This window comes from Mobula hypostoma, chromosome 12 (assembly GCF_963921235.1).
Source record: "Mobula hypostoma chromosome 12, sMobHyp1.1, whole genome shotgun sequence".
In the NCBI taxonomy this organism is placed as follows: domain Eukaryota; kingdom Metazoa; phylum Chordata; class Chondrichthyes; order Myliobatiformes; family Myliobatidae; genus Mobula; species Mobula hypostoma.
The window spans coordinates 65,186,374-65,207,531 of NC_086108.1; the positions used below are offsets into that span (position 1 = coordinate 65,186,374).

The following is a 21,158-nucleotide window of genomic DNA, read 5'->3' on the forward strand; positions in this document are numbered from 1 at the left end:
GTTCTTATCAAATTATTGTATTGCTTTGCACTGTTGTAACTATATGTTATAATTATGTGGTTTTTGTTAGTTTTTAAGTCGGTTTGTCATGTGTTTTTCGTGATATCATTCTGGAAAAACATATTATCATTCCTTAATGCGTGCATTACTAAATGACAATAAAAGGGGATTGCATGTCCTCATAATCATAATAATCATAATAAAATTTACAGAAAAATATACCCAACAAATTCTGATAAGCCGGCTGTTGGGAAACCATGGGAAAAGGCAATTTGGTCAAAATAACCTGTCAATTATGAATTAATTGTGGAAAACTAAACATTTCTTAAAAGGCAAATCATGCTGATATTGTGCACATGGACTTTCAAAAGAAGTTTGATAAAATAGGATATAACGGGTTTATCAGCAAAACTGAAGCCACTGGAATAAAAGAGGTAATAAAAGCATAACATGAGTAACATGAAACTTCTCCAGAAACACTTCCACTCATTTCCCTTCTGAGCAACTATGATTTTCCCCTCAGTAAACACCAAGAAGAAATATGCATTAGACATCCCACTCTCCTGTGGCTTGAGTCACAGATGGTCTGTAAGGGAACCTACTCTGTCCATAGTCAAAATGTTCCTCTTCATATATCTAAACAATCTCTTCAAATTTTTCTTAATCTTACCTACCAAACCTAACTCAGAACTCGCTTTTCCTTCCCGATTTCCCTATTAAGTGTATTTGTAATCTTTTTATAGTTTTCAAGGGATTCACTTGTCCATGACCTCTTCAGGCTCATGTCTGCGTCCTTTTGTTTCTTGACCAGAGCTTTAATATCTCTCATCAGCCAAGGTTCCCTAAACTTGCCTGCAAGTCATGATAAATTATAACAAAACATGATATTAGCTGCTTTTTAAAAATGTTATTAAGTGTTCATTATAAGCACCTGCTATGTATGTTCAGAATATTTTGTCTATACAAGGAGCAGTCAGGTAGGAAGAGGTCATTAATGATAAGATTTCTTCTTATAAGGGAAATGCTATCAAGATGGAGGATGTGGGAATGTGTAGACCCATGATTCTTTTTAACTCATTGCCAGTGATCTTTGATATTGATTATTTAGTGCCTTATTAACACACTCAATAAATTCCCTAAAGCACAAGCCTAGGTCACTGAAAACTGCCATGTTGTCTAAGTAAAATATTTTATTACTTGTCTCGTAAGGTAAGTGTTCTTTACACACAGAGATATCCGAGAGATGACTGAACACACAGTATAGCTTCCACATGGCACCTCACAGTTCTGATTACAATAACAACAATGAAAACAGCACGACAGATAAGTCCAATCTGGAGAACAGAAAGTTGCAATAAAAGTGATACATTATTTGATAGGTCAGCAATTCATGGTTATTTTCATTACACACTCCACGCAATATGGCTAAGATTATTAGAATTTTATAAAGACATTGTCATTGGTTTTGATATCAGCAGTAGTGGTTATTACTAGTGCCGTACCGTGATCTTTGATTACTGAATTCAACATCATTACAATATAAAAAAATACACATTTTCTGCAATGATTTTCATTATGCTGTTGAGGTTGTTTTGAAGAATCAAAAGTCTTATTGTATCCTCCAGATTACACTGGACAACAAAGATTTTGCTTCCTGAATACCTTTAGGTGTATCTAATGAATTTTGGGAAACTGATCATGAAAATCACCATGAAATTTCCCTATCATGCACCATTTTTTGAAATCACTTATGTTTATTATTTCAATTCATAATTCAAGTCAATTAAAATGTTGCTCACAATGTAAGCTGGAAAGTTTCCTATCTTGTCTAGGCATGCTTGGGCGGTGTGGCTGCTGCATGGCAGGACAGGTCTTAATAATAATTATTGGGTTCAGGACTGTAAGGATGGAATTTGCTATCACCAGGCACAAAAATTTCTATGAAGGATTTTGATATTTGAGACAGATGCTTCCCAGAATAATTGATACCAAGATTAAGGAATGCATTTTTGTTGGTCCACAAATCAAACAGGTCATTAATGACAGGCAATTTGAAGAATTTCTAGTGGGACCAGAGAAAATCACATGGAAGGTATTCAAGGAAGTTGTTGAAATTTTTCTCGGCATCTACAGAGCACCAAACTACATGCAGCTGGTTGAAAGCATGCTTCAAGCATATAAAACCATGAAATACAACATGTCACTAAAGATTCATTTTCTGCATTCCCATTTAGACTACTTCCCTGCAAATCTTGGTGCTGTTAGTTAGGGACGAGCATGGTGAAAGGTTTCACCAGGACATTGTGGTCATGGAGAAAAGATATCAGGGCAACTGGAATCCATCAATGCTGGCGAACTATTGTTGGACACTTAAGCAAGAAGCCTTGGACACTGAGTATAAATGAAAATCATTAACAAAATATTTTTAACTTAGTTAAACTATTGCAAAGCATCAGCACCATTATGCAATTAAACACATATTCAATAAAAGTTCATTTGTTGTTTCTCCAAATTCCTACGTAATACAAGTAGTCTGAAATTATATTTGTGTTCATCTTCAAGCAGCCTATCATAGGCAAAAATAAATTCCGAGGAAGCAACACTTTTGAAAAAAGTTGTTGTCCAATGTTATCTTTTAATTATAGTTTCTATATCCACCTAACCATGTCAGGTCATGCTATTTAGACTAAATAAAGCTTCTAACAGGATGAACATAGAACATAGAACATAGAAATCTACAGCACATTACAGGAGCTTCGGCCCACAATGTTGTGCCGACCATATAAACTACTCTAAAAACTGCCTAGAATTACGGTATTGCAAAGCCCTCTATTTTGCTAAGCTCCATGTACCTATCTAAGAGTCTCTTAAAAGACCCTATTGTATCCACCTCTACTACCTGCACTGGCATACACTCTATGCACACACCACTCCCTGTGTGAAAAACTTAACCCTAACATCTCCTCTATACCTACTTCCAAGCACCTTAAAACTATGCCCTCTCATGTTAGTCATTTCAGCCCTGGAAAAAGGCTTCTGGCTTTCCACAAAATCAGTGCCTCTCATCATCTTATACACCTCTATCAGGTCACCTCTCTTCCTCTGTTGCTCCAAGGAGAAAAGGCCAAGTTCACTCAATCTATTCTCATAAGGCACACTCTCTAATCCAGGCATCATCCTTGTAAAACTGCCCTGCATTCTTTCTATAGTATCCAAATCCTTCCTGCAGTGATATGACCAGAACTGAACACAGTACTCCAAGTGGGATCCAATCAAGGTCTTATGTAACTGTAACATTACCTCACGACACTTGAACTCAATCCCATGGTTGATGAATGCCAACACACCATACACCATCTTAACAACACCGTCATCCTGCACAGCAACTTTGAGTGACCTAGGGACACAGACTCCAAGATCTCTCTGATCCTCCACACTGCCACAAATCTTAACATCAATACTATATTCTGCCTTCAAGTTTGACCTACCAAAATGTACAACTTCACACTTATCCGGGTTGAACTTCATCTGCCAGTAGTGTGGGGTATATCTCTTCCGGACCTGGTGACTTAACTAACTTAATTTTTTTTAAAAGCTCCAGCACATCCTCTTTCTTAAAGTCTATATGCTCAAACATTTCAGTCCGCTGCAAGTCATCCCCACAATTGCCAAGGTCCTTTTCCATAGTGAATACCGAAGCAAAGTATTCGTTAAGTACCTCCGTACCACCTCTGACTCCATGCACACGTTTTCACTATCACACTTGAGTGGTCCTATTCTCAGATGGCTCATCCTCTTGCTCTTCACATACTTGTAGAATGCCTTGGGGTTTTCCCTAATCCTGCTCACCAGACCTTCTCATGGCCCTTTCTACCTCTCCTAATTTCATTCTTATGCTCTTTCCTGGCAACCTTGTAATTTTCTAGAACTCTATCAGTAATTAGTTCTTGAACCTTTCGTAAGCTCTTCTTTTCTTCTTGACTAGATTTTCCATGTCCTTTGAACACCATGGTTCCTTTACCCTACCATCCTTTCCCTGCCTCAATGGAACATCCCTATGCAGAACACCATGCAAATGTTCCCTGAACATCTGCCACATTTCTACCTTGCACTTCCCTGAGAACATCTGCTCCCAAGTTCCTGCCTAATAGCATCATATTTCCTCCACTGGAAAATTCAGGAATCAAGCTATATAAAGGAGAGACTACCTATCATCATATTTTCACAGCTTGTTCAAAATAAATAATGTTAGGTTTCAACAAGAATTGTTACTCACTGTGTAGTTAGGCTTTGAGAATCAAAAGTTAAAACTGCAACACATCAGCTGAAAGACTTTTACAGTATGTACAGGACTATCCAAGTTAATGAATAGGTTCTGGAAACAATGACCAACTTCTGCAACCTTCAGAAATAATTGATAATTTGGTTGAAATCCAACTGCTATTGTGACTCCTTCAACACAATTGTTTATTCTCTGTCACTGCTCAGTGCCTTGAAGTGTTCCCACATACCCACTATTTCCTTCCTCAGACAATTCTTGAACTATTTTAGTATATATAATGTCAATGTTTCAAAAACTTGACTGATGCAGTTAAACCGCAGTTAGTTTGGAATGTTCTCTACAGATACCATGTAGGTTTCTAAATAACTTTTGCCATTGTTTACATCGTCCAAGGGAATATAACTAGTAAGTCAACTTGATAAAACTATGGTTTGTTTAATTATTATGAGCTTACACCACAGTGTAAGTTCATAATAATTAACTTTTAACAAGTATCATCATAATAAAGTTCAGTATTAATTGCACAATGATGGGTTTTGAGTTCGAAAATGTAGTTCTGTGGTCTGCTGTCAAATGGAGTCTAGCTTCCTTAGCATTTTAAGACATAACGTCTGGTATAATTATCAAAAAAAAAATACTAGTGTTTGAGCTTGTGTTGGGTTACACACACAAACTGGACTGGTGATGGGTGTCGGCCCGAAAGGTCGACTGTACTTTTTTCCATAGATGCAGCCTGGCCTGCTGAGTTCCTCCAACATTTTGTGTGTGTTGCTTGGATTTCCAACATCTGCAGATTCTCTCTTGTTTTGGTTGGGTTCTGCTTGGCCTTTAAGCTGATACATACGCAGATCTCTGCCATTGAACTGACTCTCAATATAATCTCACTTTATAGTGATCTGAGAAAAATGTTAGAATTACTAACTTAAGTGTCAAATATACTGTAGAAGCTAGTACTTGTCAATTCTAGCTCTGTAAATTAGAATTAACATACACTGAAATCTGTATAAGTGACAGTAATTATCATTCAAGAAACAACACATAGCTGTCTGACATAGGACAATCAGGATAGAAGAAAGCTATTTAACCCCTCTGGTATTCAAAGAGATCACCGCTGATCTGTGATCTATCTCCATTTTCCTTATTAGCAATGATTAACAGTAATCTGTGAATCGCTCCGCGTGTAAAGGTAACAATTCCTGCGGCATTTTTTCTATCTGTGGAAGTGAGTTTCTAACATTCCTGACTCAGCAGAAATACCCCAAGTTTTCATTAATAGACTGAATGTTTCAATCAAATTATTCCTTGATTAAGATTTTTCTAAATTCCATAATACATTAATTAGATTGTGAAATAAAGCCACTCTCATCTAAAGATAATCAATCTATCCTCAGAGGCATAATTTAGCAAGGTTTTAGTTTGAACTTTTAACTATAGATTTTCCTAAGGCTGGGGAATCAAGAACTAGAGGGCATATGTTTAAAATGAGAGGGGAAAGATTTAATAGGAAGTTGGGGGCCAAATTCTTCCACCCAGAGGGTTGTCCATATATAGAACAGGCTGCTATAGAAAATGGTTATGGAAGGAACAATAACAACATTTAAAAGACATTTGGACAGGTACAAAGTTAGAAGCAGTTCTGAGGGGTGTGGGTGGAATGCAGGAAAATGCAGATGGGTATCTTGGTTGACATGGACGAGTTGGGTCAAATGTCTTACTTCCATGCTGTATGGCTCTGTGACTGTGACTATGACTATGACACTAAATCCTGTTACTGTATATAACTCTCAAATAAAGGTCAACATCAGTTAGCCTTTTTACTCGTTTTTGTGGCAGTCTAAGACATTTAACATTATGTATTGATAGATCTATAAATCTCATTAGGCTTTCAATGAATGCTTCATAGTCTGCACCATTCAGAACATATTCAGATTCTTCCATTTTTGATAAAATTGAATGATAATCACATTTCCTACACTGAAATGCATCTGTCACGGTTCGAGCTCATAGGACTAGATGTTTCAATCCCTTTGATAAGCAGATCCTAACTTGGGTCACAGCATAGAAATCTTGAGGTGGGGCTTGGTGGGTGGCAGGTGCTTCCCAGGGGTCATCAGGTGGGCACCCATCTTCATCAATTTAATCGCACTACATCTCCAGGTGACAGAACAGTGTGACCCGGTGTACCAGGTGCACACCCCCTTCACATCTGGCCACCCATAGGTCATCTTAGGGGTCAGTTGCCATCACTCCTCTTCATCCATAACCAGTGGCTGCTTCGCTCGGCTACCTCCAAGTGCTCTTTTATAACTTGCTGCTGGCCCTGGCCTCAGACTCCCAATCTGACCATGGATGTGGCCACAAATCCTCTGCAGCCAACCTCTACTGGGAAAATCTGCACCGATACAGTTCATCTGTTACCAGTTTTTGTAAAACCGTTTTCATCTATACAACTCAGAATATCACATAGCTTTGGTGCCACTGGCAGTTGTATATGACATGTAAGTGTCATATACAGTTAATAATCACAATGAATCACTGAGGTAGTAACGCTGATCCACAGGAAATACTGTAGGTCACATCTTGGCAACTGTAGTTCTAGCTCACCCTCCCTAATCAAGCTTACCTGCTGCTCAATCATTTAGCCAATTTCTCTAATAGCCAATTTTTGAATAATTCTCTGTGAACTGAAGGATATACTTGAAATAGAGGGAATGAAATAAAGCTTCACAAGACTGGTTCGTGAGAATATGAAGTAAGTCCTATGAGCAAATATTTCTTTTTAAATGGCTGTATACTCTCGAAAGTTAAGAAAAAGATGAACATCTTGAAACGTAATATTCTTAAGGGACTTGACATAGGAAATGGAGGGATGATGTCTCCCCTAGCTAGGATATCTAGAACCAGGAGAATGGTTTCAAATTAAAAAGTAGCCGTTCAGGGCTTAAATGAGAAGAAATTCTTTATCCATAGCCATCATAGGCTGTGATTCGCAAAGATTTTTGATATTAAGAAAATCAAAGGAATGGAGCAAGTACAGTAAAGTACTGCTGAAGTAAAACATCAGCCATGATGTTATTGGATGTCCTTTTTGCCAAGTTCACAAGCTTCCACTAAGTGTTTTATGAGGAACTTTTATTGCCTTCTAGTAGTTCATGTAAATAATATCTTCAGGCCTGCCCCTGTCGATTGTTTTAATCACCCACTTTAAAAACTTCCATCAGATTCATGAGATGTGTTACTATTCTCAATGGGATTGTCAATATGGGGGAGGATGTAATGAAGCTCTAAGGGGATATGCGCAAGCCAGGTGAGTGAGCCAGAACATGGCAGATGGAAGACAACATTGTGGAAAATATGAAGTAATTCATTTTGATGCACATAACAGAAGAGCAGAGTAATTTATAAACAGTGAGCTTAAGTAGTGTTGATGTTCAGAGAAATCCTGCTGTGCTTATACAAAAGTCATGAAGACCAGCCTGCTGGCAGAGAAAGAAAATGGGAGGTAAAATAGGATGCTAGACTTAATTAATAGAGTAAGGAAGTCTTATTAAGTCTTCTATTACTCTATTGCTTTGCTGTACTGCATGCAAAGGATATGCTTACCATAGGGTGCAGAGCAAAGATTTACTAAACTGTTTCCAGGATTATGTGTTTGCCATAGGAGGAGATATTGAGCAGTCTGGAACACTTTTAGAGTTTAGGAGAATGAGAGGAGATCTCATCAAAACTTATAATTTGTAAGTGCTTGACTTGCTAGGTGCAGGGAAAATATGGGGTCACATAGGGCACAGTTTCAGATAAAATGTTGGCAATTTGCAACTCACATGAGAATAAATTTCTTTACTAAGAATATATGGTAACTTTGGAATTGTCTTCTGTAAATGGTTCTGCAAGTTCAGTTGTTCATTCAGAATAGATAGAGATTTCTGGCTACTTAGGGAATGAAAAGATTTGGGGATAGCATTGGAAAATTATGTTGAGGTAAAAGACCAGCCATCATCTTGATGAATGGTGGAACAGGCTCAAAGGAAAACATTGTTTACACCTGTTTTCACTTCTAATTTTCTCATATTTTTATGACTTTCTCTTTATAAATTCATGGTGGTTCCTTTAATATTGAAGATGTACGATCACTCCACATTTGACACATTCCAAGAGCAGATGTTGATATAGTGGTTGACAAACAGTTTTCCAATATAAATTCAAATTCCAAGCCAACTTCGTAGGCGCATTCTTTCTGAATTGCTAGAATTTCAGAAGACATAATGGCCATGAAAGAAAAACAGTGCAGATATACCATAATTGTACATTGTTTAAAGAAGTGCATTAGCATGGCTTGTGTGTTTTGTATTAGATATTAAGAAGGTGAGGGGTAATCTAATCAAAGATTTCAATTCAAATCCCACATAACAATTGCAAAAAGTGAATTTAATAAAGCAAATCCTTTATGAGTTGGTGCAGGAAAAATGATGTGTCGTCCAAAGGTATAATGGATTTTCCAGAACAGAATCTGCTACAGCTTCCCATGTGATAGTTCACATTGTTTGGTGATTTTTAATGCACTCAGATACGGACAGCAGATGCAACCTTGCTAGCTACAGTAAACATGGTTTACATGAATTTCCAGAAAGTTTTTGAAAAGTCCATACTGAGAGGAGGTAGAGCAGCTGGAAAAATGGTACAAGCACAACAACATGGAGAAGGTCAAAGAGATGTGTGTGGGCTTTAGGAAGGTGCATGCTGGCCACGCTGTACTGCACATACACAGCTCCTCTGTGGAGAGAGTTAGGAGCACCATGTTTCTGGAATGCACATAACTGACGCCCTCATCTGCTCCCTCAGCACCTCTTTCTTTAGTCAAGAAATCACAGCAGCATCCCCACTTCTTGAGAAGATTGAGACAAGTGAGGATCCCCATCTCCACTCTCCCCAATTTCTAATCAATTTTTACAGGAGCACCACCAAGTGAGTCCTGACCAGCTGTATCGCTGGTACAGGAATTGCAAGGCATCTGACCACAAGCCCCTCCAAAAGATTGCAAGGACTGCTGAGGTGATCATCAGGGTCTCTCTTCCACCCATCATAGATATTTACCAGGAGCGTTGCATATGCAGGGCCCTGATCAATGTCAGTGATCCCTCCAATCTGACAGATTACTCAGGCAAGTTTTCCCTTAAAGAAACCATGATGACTTCACCCTATTTTGTCATATGTCTTCAAGTACTGAAAAATTCATCCTTAATAATAGGTACTAATTGCTTACCAACCACTGTCCAGAGACTGGTGTTGGGTCCATTCTTTTATCTATAGTAACTATTCAGATTGGGGATGTAAGCCACAATTTCTAAATTTGTGTATGACATAAAGCTCAGCAGTATTATGAATGCAAAGAGCAAAGTGATAAACTGCAGCAGGAGATAAATAGGCTGGTGGAAAGGACAGATGAAGCTTGATCAATGAACATTTAGGTAGGAAGAATGCAGAGAGGCAGCATAGAATAAAGGGATGCAGGAGCAGAAGTACCTGGAGTTATACCTGCTCAAATTATCAACAGTGGAAAGGTAGGTTGCAAAATTAGTTAATGCAGCATTCACAGTTCTGCCATAGAGTAATACTGTATAAAAACAGGGAGGTTATTTCTAACTGGTCTAGCCCCCAGTGGAGTACTGTCTTCAATGCTGGTCATCACATTAAAGAAAGGATGTGAAAGCATCAGAGAAGAGTGAGAAGAGTAAGAAGAATGGGTCCAGGGATGATGGGACTATAGCTACAAGGGTAGAGAGGCTGGGACTGTTTTCTTCGAACAGAGCCAATGAAAGATTTGATTGATGTATAAAAAAGGACAGGGAGTTTGGTCAGAATGAACTGTAGCGACTATTTGAGCTAAAAGGGGGATCAAGGAAAATGTGCAAGGCTGTAGAAAAGTGGCCAGTGAGTGGAATCATAGGACCGTAAGGCATAGGAGCAGAATTAGGCCATTCAGCCCGTCAGTCCACTCAGCCATTTCATCATGGCTGGTCCCGGATCCCATTCAACCTGTCCTCTCACCATTTCCAATGATGCCCAACCAATCAGGAATCTATCAAATTCTGCTTTAAATACATCCATGCACTTGACCTTCATCACAGTCTGTGGCAGAACATTCCACAGATTCACCACCCTTTGGCTAAAAAAATTCCTCCTTACTTCTGTTCTAAAAGATTGACCCTCAATTTTGAGGCTGTGCCCTCTAGTTCTCTCCCCAGCCTCCTTATATAGTCCTTCCAACATTTGGTAGGCTTCAATGAGATCTCGCCTCACTCTTCTAAATTCCAGTGAGTACAGGCACAAAGCTGCCAAACACTTCTCATATGTTAACCCCTTCATTCCCAGAATCATCCTCGTGAACCTCCGCTGGAATCTCTCCAATGACAAATCATCCTTTTGGCGATCGGGGACCCAAAACTGTTGACAATAATCCAAGTGCAGCCTGATAGTGTCTTATAACGCTATAGCATTATCTCCTTGTTTTTATATTCTATTCCCTTTGAAATAAATGCCAACATTGCATTTGCCATCTTTACCACAGACTCAACCTGTGAATTAACATTCTGGGAGTCTTGCACAAGGAGTCCGAAGTCCCTCTGCACCTCTGATGTTTGAATTTTCTCCCCATTTAGATAATAGTCTGCACTATTGTTCCTTTAACAAAAATGTATTATCATACATTTCCCAACACCGTATTCCATCTGCCACTTTTTTGCCCATTTATCCAATTAGCCTAAGTCCTGCTGCAATCACATTCCTTCTCAGCACTACCTACCCCTCCACCTACCTTTGTATCATCTGCAAACTTTGCCAGAAAGCCATCAATGCCATTATTTAATAATTGACAAACAATGTGAAAAGTAGCGGTCGTAATACTGATCCCTGCGGAATACGACTAATCACTGGCAGCCAATCAGAAAAGACCCCCTTTGTCCCACTCATTGCCACCAGCCTGTCCGCCATTCCACTATTCATGCCAATATATTTCCTGTAACACCATAGGATTTTATCTTGTTAAGCAGCCTAGACCGTGTGAGGCGCCTTATCAAATGCCTTCTGAAAATCCAAGTAAATGACATCTACTGCCTCTCCTTTGTCCACCCTGCTTGTTACTTCCTTAAAGAACTCTAACAGATTTGTCAGGCAAAATTTCTCTTCACAGAAACCATGTTGGCTTTGACTTACTTTATCATTAGAATCCAAGTACCCCAAAACCCCATCCTTAATAATGGACTCCAACACCTTCCTAACCATTGAAGTTAGGGAACTGGCCTATAATTTCCTTTCTTTTGCCCTCCTCCCTTGTTAAAGAGTGGAGTGACATTTGCAATCTTCCAGTCCTCTGAGACCATTTCAAAATCAAGTGATTCTTGAAGGATTATGACCAATGCATCCGTTATCTCTTCAGCAACTTCTCTCAGGATTCTGGCATGTAGTCTATCTGGTCCAGGAGACTTATCCACCTTAACAGCTTTGACTTTGCCAAGGGCTTTTTCCTTTGTAACAGCAATGGCACTCACTCCTTCTCCCTGACACTCACGGACCTCTAGCATACAGTTAATGTCTTCCACAGTAAAGACTGAAGCAGAGTACTTATTAAGTTCATCTGCCATTTATTTGTCCCCCATTACTACCTCACCAGCATCATTTTCCAGTGGTCCAATATCAACTCTCACCTCCCTTTTACTCTTTATATAACTGAAAATACTTTTAGTATCCTGCTTTATATTATCAGCTAGTTTGCCCTCATATTTCATCTTTTCTCTTCTTATAGCTTTTTTAGTTGTCTTTTGTTGGATTTTAAAAGCTTCCCAATCATCCAACTTCCCACTTACTTTTGCTTTCTGATATGTCCTTTCCTTGGCTTTTATGCAGTCCTTAACTTCCCTTGTCAACCACAGTTGCTGAGCCCTGTCATTTGAGAACATCTTCTTCTGTAGGACATATCTATCCTGTGCCTTGTGAAATATTTACAGAAACTTCAACCACCTCTGTTCTGCCATCATCCCGCCAGTATCCTCCTCCAATCTACCTAAGCAAGCTCTTCTCTGATGCCTCTGTAATTCCCTTTATTCCATTGTGATACTGATAATTGTGACTTATATTTCTTCCTTTCAAATTGCAGTATGAATTCAATCATATTACGATTGCTGCCTACTAAGGGTTCCTTTACGTTAAACTGACTAATACAATCTGGATTATTACACCCCAATCTAAGATAGTCTTTCCCCTAGTAGGCTCAAGCACAAGCTGCTCTAAAAAAGCCATCTTGTAGGCATTCAACAAATTCCCTCTCTTGTAATCAGACACCAATCTGATTTTCCTAATCCCCTTGCATATTGAAGTCCTCCATTACAATTGTACCTTTAATTGTGCCCTTTCCAGCTCCCTTTGAAATCTCAACCCCAAATCTTGGCTACTATTTGGAAGCCTACATATGACTCCCATAATGTTTTTTTACCCTTGCAGTTTCTTAACTCCACCCACAGAGATTCAAAGTATTCTGACCCTGTGTCATCTCTTTCTAAAGATGTAATTCCATCTCTTACCAATAGGGCTACTCACTGTCTATGCCTTCCCACCCGTCCTTTCGATACAAAGTATATCCTTTGATGTTAAACTCCCAGCTATGACCTTCTTTCAGTTATGATTCAGTGATGTCCACAATGTCATACCAACCAATCTTTATTTGCGCCGTACGTTCATCCACCTTATTCTGAATGCGAGGTGTATTTAAATACAGCACCTCCAGACCTGCATTCTTTGCCCTTATTAATTTTGCCTCTGTGGTTCAATTTGACTCTTTTCTCTGTCTGCAGTTGTACCCAATCTTGTCTTGTCCTTCCTTACATTCATATTACATATCACATATCACTTATTCTTGAGAATTTGGATAAAACAGGTTTTAATTTTGAAAAGAAAAAATTTTAACTGTTAAGAAATCTAAGCTTATATATTTATAGAACAAGGTCTCAGCAATCAAGCAATATTTCAGTGCAACCTCCTGATTTTGTAATTTTTTCATAAAATGTGTTTTTCCTGTCATTACTTAGCTTTTGTCAACAGTCAGACACAATAAAAAGCTAATTATTCCTATTTATTTAGTCTTATATAGATTTAGAGCTTTTAAATCATTGTGTCTACACCATAGGTACACATATATGCTGTTAAATGTTGAATATTCACTTTTGTTCATTTTTTATACTATTTCACATGTACTCCTTTAAAAACTCTTACATCATGCAACTTTTATCATTAGCATTAAATATACAAAATAACAATTTTGGACTTAAAAACACATTTTTAATTTTAAAGAGACAATTATTTTAATAAATCAACTGTTTTTGGAGGAACAGGTTGTAAGCATATTAATTTAAAACAAAGAAAGTTCCATCTGATGGTGGTGACAGACCTGACAGTGGTGGCAGTGGTCTAATTACAACAAACAATTCCAATCTTTTCACCACTCAAGTCAATGCTTCCTCGCTTAACAACTTTATTTAACAATTTGTCATGTACATTTTATCCTTCTGTAAATATTAACAACAACAGTAAACAGGAAAATAAAAACTACAGTACAACTGCAACGCTTAAGCATGAACATCAGAAAACACACCAGGAATTTTTTTAAAATTCCATCCGTTTCTGGGCTTGAAAATCTTTGAAAACCTTCAATCAACTTTATCAGGAAGTAGACGATTAATATGCTCCTCCTCTATGAAGTCCATGACTTCAGACTGGTGGTAGATCTCCCTCGTCCTGCTTGCACAACCCAGTGATGATGGCTCCATCAGTTTGACCAGAATATCTCCAACTGGTACAAAGCACATATCCTTTCCACCTGCTTTTGGATGGAAGCACGCGTTGGGCCCATGAGGGTGGAAAAACTCCACTTGAACATCTTGGTGATGAGCATCCATGGTGACAGGCTTTGCTAACCACCAATTTTGGTCATAAATGACTGCAAGCCAATCTCCACAATTAATGACACCAGCAGATATATCTGCTGTAGTCCCGTCAGGATCAATCTGGGGTTCCTGCTCCATTTCCTCCATCAGCATTGCCAAAGGCCCTCTGTTCTTTCCCGTTGTGGTAGGGCCATCATTCTCCTCAGCCTGTACCCTGGCATGTGTATTTTCAGTCAACTGAAATGTTGTTGGGCTGAATCACTGACACACCTGTGGCTCACTGCAGAAACATGACAAAGACCTGCAATGGATACTGTTTCCGTAAGGTATGACCTGATGGATTTTCCTTGTTGCTGGTACAGGTTTTAGTGATTGAGAAAGGAGTGCATCATATGTCTGCATGTCACCTTCAGCAATATGATAGAGCTGAGTACTGCAAAGGCTTCTCCCAACCATCTCATGGAAGATTTTGCTGCCCTGTAGCATCTGCTCTGTTTCTTTTCTGGGTGATTCTTGTGTTTTTTATTTCTAATTTGCTCTCGTCGCCAATGCTTTTTCAGTTTATTCCTATCTTTTATTATTTATTGAAGTTTATTTTTCAAAGCTTTCATCTCTCTCAAGTATTTTGCTCTTGTTTTCTTTCTTCCCCTTTCCCCTGCTATAGACTGCCGGCTGCGATCTGGCTCCTGTATAGTCTGATCCAATGGAATATGTGGTGGAGTTTCTGGGCATTCTGGGCCCTTTCTGTTATGCTCTCTTGACTCTTGCTGTCCACGTTTCCACACTTTTCTCTTACTCCTTTCATTCAAATCACTGATAGTTTTTATTTTCCCATCCTCTACTCTCTTCTTCCATCTTTGCTTTTCCTTTCTCAGGTTTTCCTCCTTTAACTCTGGCTCACTATATATTTTCTCTCTCCACTTTTTTTGGTATTCCCTGTTTCTTCTCCTTCGTTCCTCCACTGATAGCTGCAGCCTAGCCATAACTTCCTAAAATACATAAAAGGAAGGTCAGAATTTAATGGAAGAAGATGGCGGCGCGACACAGCTTGCGCGGCCACTCCGGTGAATGATATCTGTAATCTGTCAAGTAGGGTGCCATACACAATTCTGATTTGATGGAGACAAACGTGAGAGAACGGAGGAACAGCTGGAGAAACTTCTGAAATGCCTTTATTCACTGCCGCTGTCACTGTGTGATCCTGAGTCTCCGGAGGGGAAGGCCCCGAATCCTCGGCTTTGCTTGTTGCTCGGCGGCTGGGATGGGGTCGAAGCACTCGGCAGAGATGGTGCTCAGTGCTCGGTGTCGAAAGGCTGGTCGGAGGCTCCAAGTTTTTGGACAGACTCAGAGTGGACTGGGGTCGGGTGCTTCCAATGCATCCACGGTTGTCGGTTCCTGGAGGTTTATGGCAGAGAGAGTTTCTCCCTTCTGCTGCCTGCTATCGGGGACTAGGGTGTCGATCAGAACTTTGAGACTTTTTTTAACCATTCCCATGGTCTGTTCTTTATCAAATTGTGGTATTGCTTTGCACTGCTGTAACTATATGTTATAATTATGTGGTGTTGTCAGTGTTAGTCTTTGGTTTGTCCTGTTTTTTTGTGATATCACTCTGGAGGAACATTGTGTCATTTCTTAATGCATGCATGCATTTCTAAATGACAATAAATGAGCACTGAGTGTCCTCATCATCTAATCTAATCTAATCTAATCTAAAATTACTATGAATTTAAATCTGTTTAATTTGGTGAAATTTTATAAAATGATTATGAAATGGTGCAACTAAATTCATTTATGGTTTTAGTCATTGGGGATACATTTAGTAAGGAAATATTGTAGGCCTATGTGTGGAAGAAATAAAGGGGAAATTATGTATATTATAAATAAAGAGGTTAATGAAACATTACAAGCCATATTACTATTTATTATGATTATAAATTATATTCAAGCCTCCATTGGGGATGATTTGATGTTTTTGTCAACACCGTGAAAGTATGTGTCACCACTGTCGGACAGGAAACCTGACAGTGTTGATATCTGAGGGTGGTGACAAAACACACTTTTCTACATGACATGTGTGAGTGGTATACAGGAGCCATCTTGTTTTCCCTCTGTTGCTGGCTGCCTCTGGCCTCTACTTAAAATGCATAAATTTATGTCATAATTTAAAATAATTCTTTCTATACAAGAGACAGTGTTGACATATCATGGTTGTGACAGTAGCAACATCAATAAATATGCAAAAATTATTGAAAAAATAGCAAACTTACAGGAGCTTGTTTGACCTTGTTGCATTTAGCAGATGTGGAGTGTGGAAAGGGGGTCCTCAGGAATATAGCTGACCATGTGGTTGCCTGATTTTTTTGCTTTTTTTAATAAATATCTGACAGTGTTGACAAAAACTTGGGACACATTTTGAGCGACCACAAAATAAAAGTAAATATTGTTGAAAATTCACTGATTTTAGTTTCAGAGACTTTTCACTCTACTCTTTCATCTGGCATATACATTATACATTTTAAATGATTTTTTCACACTTCTTTATCAAATTGAAATGATAATCTCTTGTCCGAAGACAACTGATTTTGTGGGTATTTGGGCTATCATATAATCATATAATTTATAAAATTAAAAACAAACATATGAAAAAATGTTGCATTTGTGCAAAAAACCCTCAGGTGATCAACCCCGATTATTTTAAATAAGAAAATGGTATTCATTTTCAATGGAATTAGCACTTTTCTTAGAGGGACATATTTTCGCCAAAGTCTCAAGGATTAGTGACATTCATCTACTTGTAAACCTGCTGGCTCATCCTCAGCTTTATCATACTGATTCCCATCCCCTGCTATATTAGTTTATACCAGTCCCAACAGCTCTAGCAAACCTACCCACAAGGATATTGGCCCCTCTCGGATTCAAGTGCAACCTGTCCCTGTTGTACAGGTTACATCTGCCCAGAAAAGGTCCCATTGATCCAGAAATCTGAATCCCTGCCCCCAGCTCCAATTCCTCAGCCATGCATTTATCCAAACCAGATGGTTATATTGATAAAGAACCAATGGGCAATGAAGGGATGAATTCCCTTCACTTGCCTGATAATCATGCAACAATTCTGTGAAACAATATGAAAATCCAGTTTCAAAACCTGTGGATTTAAAACAGAACACTGCTCCATTCTACAAACAGGCATCAATTGTGCGACGAAGGAAATCCTCAAGATCTAAATTTTGGAGAAGTGAATTTTTGATAGTTTATCTGGGGTTTATTCACCATCAGTAACCTTCCCCTAAAAAAAATTTCAGCAGAAAAGAAAATAAATGGTAAATGAGTGAAGAAGCAAAAAACCTTAGGCTCCATTAAATTGACAAAGACTCTGCCATAAATTCTATGCTAAGAAAAATCCTTCTTATAAGTGAGTTAAGTGTTAATCTGAATTGATTGCTATATTCTGTCTAATGCACCAGTGTACATGGTATAGTCCTGTATGTTTCAAGTTCCATTTGATTTTTCAGCTCATGATAAACAAAAATATTTACTTCAATTGGAAAAATGCTCAGGTGAAAAGTAACAAAATACACAAGCAATTTGCATTCATGAATGAAAAGCACAATTTGCAAGAGATATGAAATCGGAGATACATTGAATACGGAGAAGGACTCCAACAGCATAATAAATCTACAGACATCACAGGTAGTTATAACTTGAATTTCAAAGCAGATCAATGCTAAGTAATACACATTGATGGGGAAATATGGTGTGGCCACACATTCCATACAAAGTAAGTAGATGAATGAGTTTATAACAGAGGGATTTAAGGATACAGATCCCCAGCTCACAGAATAATAAGGTCATTAATGAAAATCAACAAGCTTCAATTATAATAAAAGGATTGAAAAGGATTTTACAGAACGATGGCTAGATCAGATTTATTATGAGAACAGAAGACATATGAGCAGAATTAGGCTATTTGCCCTATTGAGTCTGTTCCGCCATTCTATCATGGCTGATTTATTATTGTTTTCAACTCCATTCTCCTGTCTTCTCCCCGTAAGCTTTAACGCCCTTACTAATCAAAAACCTATCAACCTTCACTTTAAATATACACAATGACTAGGCCTCCACAGCCATCTGCCACAATGAATTCCACAGACTCGCCACCAACAGTCAAAAGAAATTCCTCCCCATCTCTGTTCTAAAGGGATACACTTCTATACTGTGACTGTGTTCTCTGGTCCAAGACTCTTCCACTATAGGAAACATCCTCTCTATAACCACTCTCTTTTAATGCCCAGTAGATTTCAATGAGATCCCTACTCTTTCTTCTACACTCCAGTGAGTACATGCCCTGCCATCAAATGCTCCTCATATGCTAACCCTTTCAATCCTAATATCATTCTTGTGAACCTTGTCTAAACCCTCTCCAACACTAGCACATTCTTTCCTAGATAAAGCGCCCAAAACTGCTCACAGATATGAACCATTCCAGTGTCCAAATAATGAAGTGTTTAGGGGCATATCAAAGAACACAAAATAAAACAGTAAGTTAACTGAAAGATGGCTAAGAGGGAAGACAGACATTATTTTCTCTTATGAAAATGAAGGGATGACCTAGCAGAACTCTTCAAGGTTATAACAGAGTTTACTGTAGTGAATGTCATGGAACTCTTTCTTCTTGGAAGCAAGATCAGAATCAAGGAACATGTTTGTCAGAGAGTCAACAGTAAATCTAAGAGGGGATTCAGCAGAAATGTCTTTCCTGGCAAGAGAGGACAGAGTGCAAAACCAGTCACTAGATGTCTGGCATATGGAACAAGTTGGCAGAGGAAGTAGTCAAGGCAGGAACACATAAAATATATAGAAGATTTTTAGAAAGTACACGTATAGGTGTACAAGCTGGCCTTACCTCCATGCTGAAAATCTATGACTGCATGCAACAACTGAACTAAAAGGTTGATGCACCGAAGTTAATCTAGAAGACCAAATGTGAAACGAATGAGGTGAGTCAAAGAGGTGTAGGTGGAGGCTATCAGATTTAGTGTCCCATTTCTGTAAATAGTTTGTCATAGTTAATACTATATTAGAAAATCCATTTCTCAAGAATATTTTCATTCAACCAATAAAATCCAGAATATCAGAGGTTGAGTACATAATCACAATAATTAGTTTTGCTGTCATTGCAAAGAAGTGAAAATGAAGAAAGCAATGATCACAGTTCGTTGAATTACTAATAATTTTAAGAAAGACGAGATAATGATGAACAAATATGAATTGATGAAGACTGAACAAATGTACCAAGTGTAAAGAGTTAGTGACATATTTCAGTTCAAATTCTGGAGGCACTCTGTGATTTGGGAATGTTTGCTGGAATAAAATGTCAATACTAGATGGAAAACAATGAATACATTTTTTCTGGAAAATATTTTGCCTCAAGATGTTTTGGAAACATTATAGCCAAGATACTGATGTATCGTAAATGCCCATAACTTTTTTTCAGTTTTGTCTGGTGAATATATTTTTTCTGGCCACTATTTACAGCTAATTTTTACACGTAGATTGAAACCAAAAGATTACGTGAAACTATTAAAGCAATGATTCCTAAAATTATGAAACACACTAGTATTTTGAGATAGCAAGATATTTCTTAAAGATTAATTTAATCCTATTATCAAGTTATCCCACAATCAGTATATATTTGTACATATTGTAATAAAAATAAAGATTGACAGTAAGTACAGCAATATTTTAATTAGAAGCCACTTAGCTTTGATTGTTGCCTGGTAGTCAACCTTTCTTGTTCAGTCATTCTTTTTACTTTATGTAATAACTAAGCACATTTGCAAAATGTCTTCATCAATTAGTATGTGTACATCGTCATCAATTCTTTACTGAACGACTGATGCAGCAGACTGTCATCGCAGTCATGTTTACTTTCATCAAACTTGCAGTGACAACAAGCCTAATTTTTCAACAGCACAGTTTCTAACACATCCACCTGTGTTTATCTTCATCAGAGTTAAAGCCTAGAGTTGGAGTTTTCAAGTCCTCAATCACATTCATCTTTCAGATGAAAAGTTAAACTGAGAACTTGGGTGGATGCAATTGTGAAAGGAAGAGAAGGGGAGCTATGCCCATTATCATGTTCAATGTTTATCAAAAAAAAAACATTATCAGTACTGAATAATTGTTATATCACCGTTTGTGGGAGCTGGGTGTTTGAAACCTGGCAGCTGCATTTCTTGCATTGCAACAGATAATACACTTCAAAACTGTATCAATGACATATGGAACATCCAAAAGTCTTGAAAATTGTATACAAGTAAAAGGGCACTCTTTTTGAAAACAACAGAGAAAAATCCCTCTTTTTTAAAAAATTCAGCTCATACTTAGCAATGATCCATGTGATGTTGATGTAGCCTGTTGTGACCTTGTACAGAAGAGGTGATAGCATCATCCATCATGGCTATATTCATTGTCACCGAGGAGAACGTTAGAAGAGCCTTCCTGAAGATAAATCCAAGGAAGGCGACGGGCCCAGATGCCATCCAGGGACGGGTTCTCTGGGCCTGTGCAAGCAAGCTAGCTGGAGTGTTTGCTGACATCTTCAGCTGCTCCTTGCTTCAGTCTAAGATCCGCTCGTGTTTTAAGAAGGCAACGATAATCCCGGTGCCGAAGAAGAGCAAGGTGGCATGCCTGAATGACTATTGACCTGTGGCTCTGACATCAATTGCTATGAAGTGCTTCGAGCGATTGGTTATGGCACACATCAACCGCAGCCTACCGGTCAACCTTGACGCTTTGAAATTCACCTGCCGGAGCAACAGGTCAATGGCAGATACCATGTCTCTGGCCCTACATTCCTCCTTAGAACACCTGGAGAATAAAGACGCATATGTAAGGCTCCTTTTCATTGACTACAGCTCTGCCTTTAATACCATCATTCC

At 38.4% G+C, this 21,158-nt stretch overlaps 1 long non-coding RNA gene across 1 annotated transcript in view; it reads right to left on the bottom strand.

Moving 5' to 3' along the window:
- The window catches only part of LOC134355185 (uncharacterized), a 31,925-nt gene extending 15,393 nt beyond the window's left edge, over positions 1-16,532 (bottom strand). Inside the window, exon 1 of the long non-coding RNA XR_010019972.1 lies at positions 16,485-16,532. This is a non-coding gene — a long non-coding RNA (uncharacterized LOC134355185). The remainder of the gene's footprint in view (positions 1-16,484) is intronic.
- Between the last annotated feature and the right edge of the window lie 4,626 nt (positions 16,533-21,158).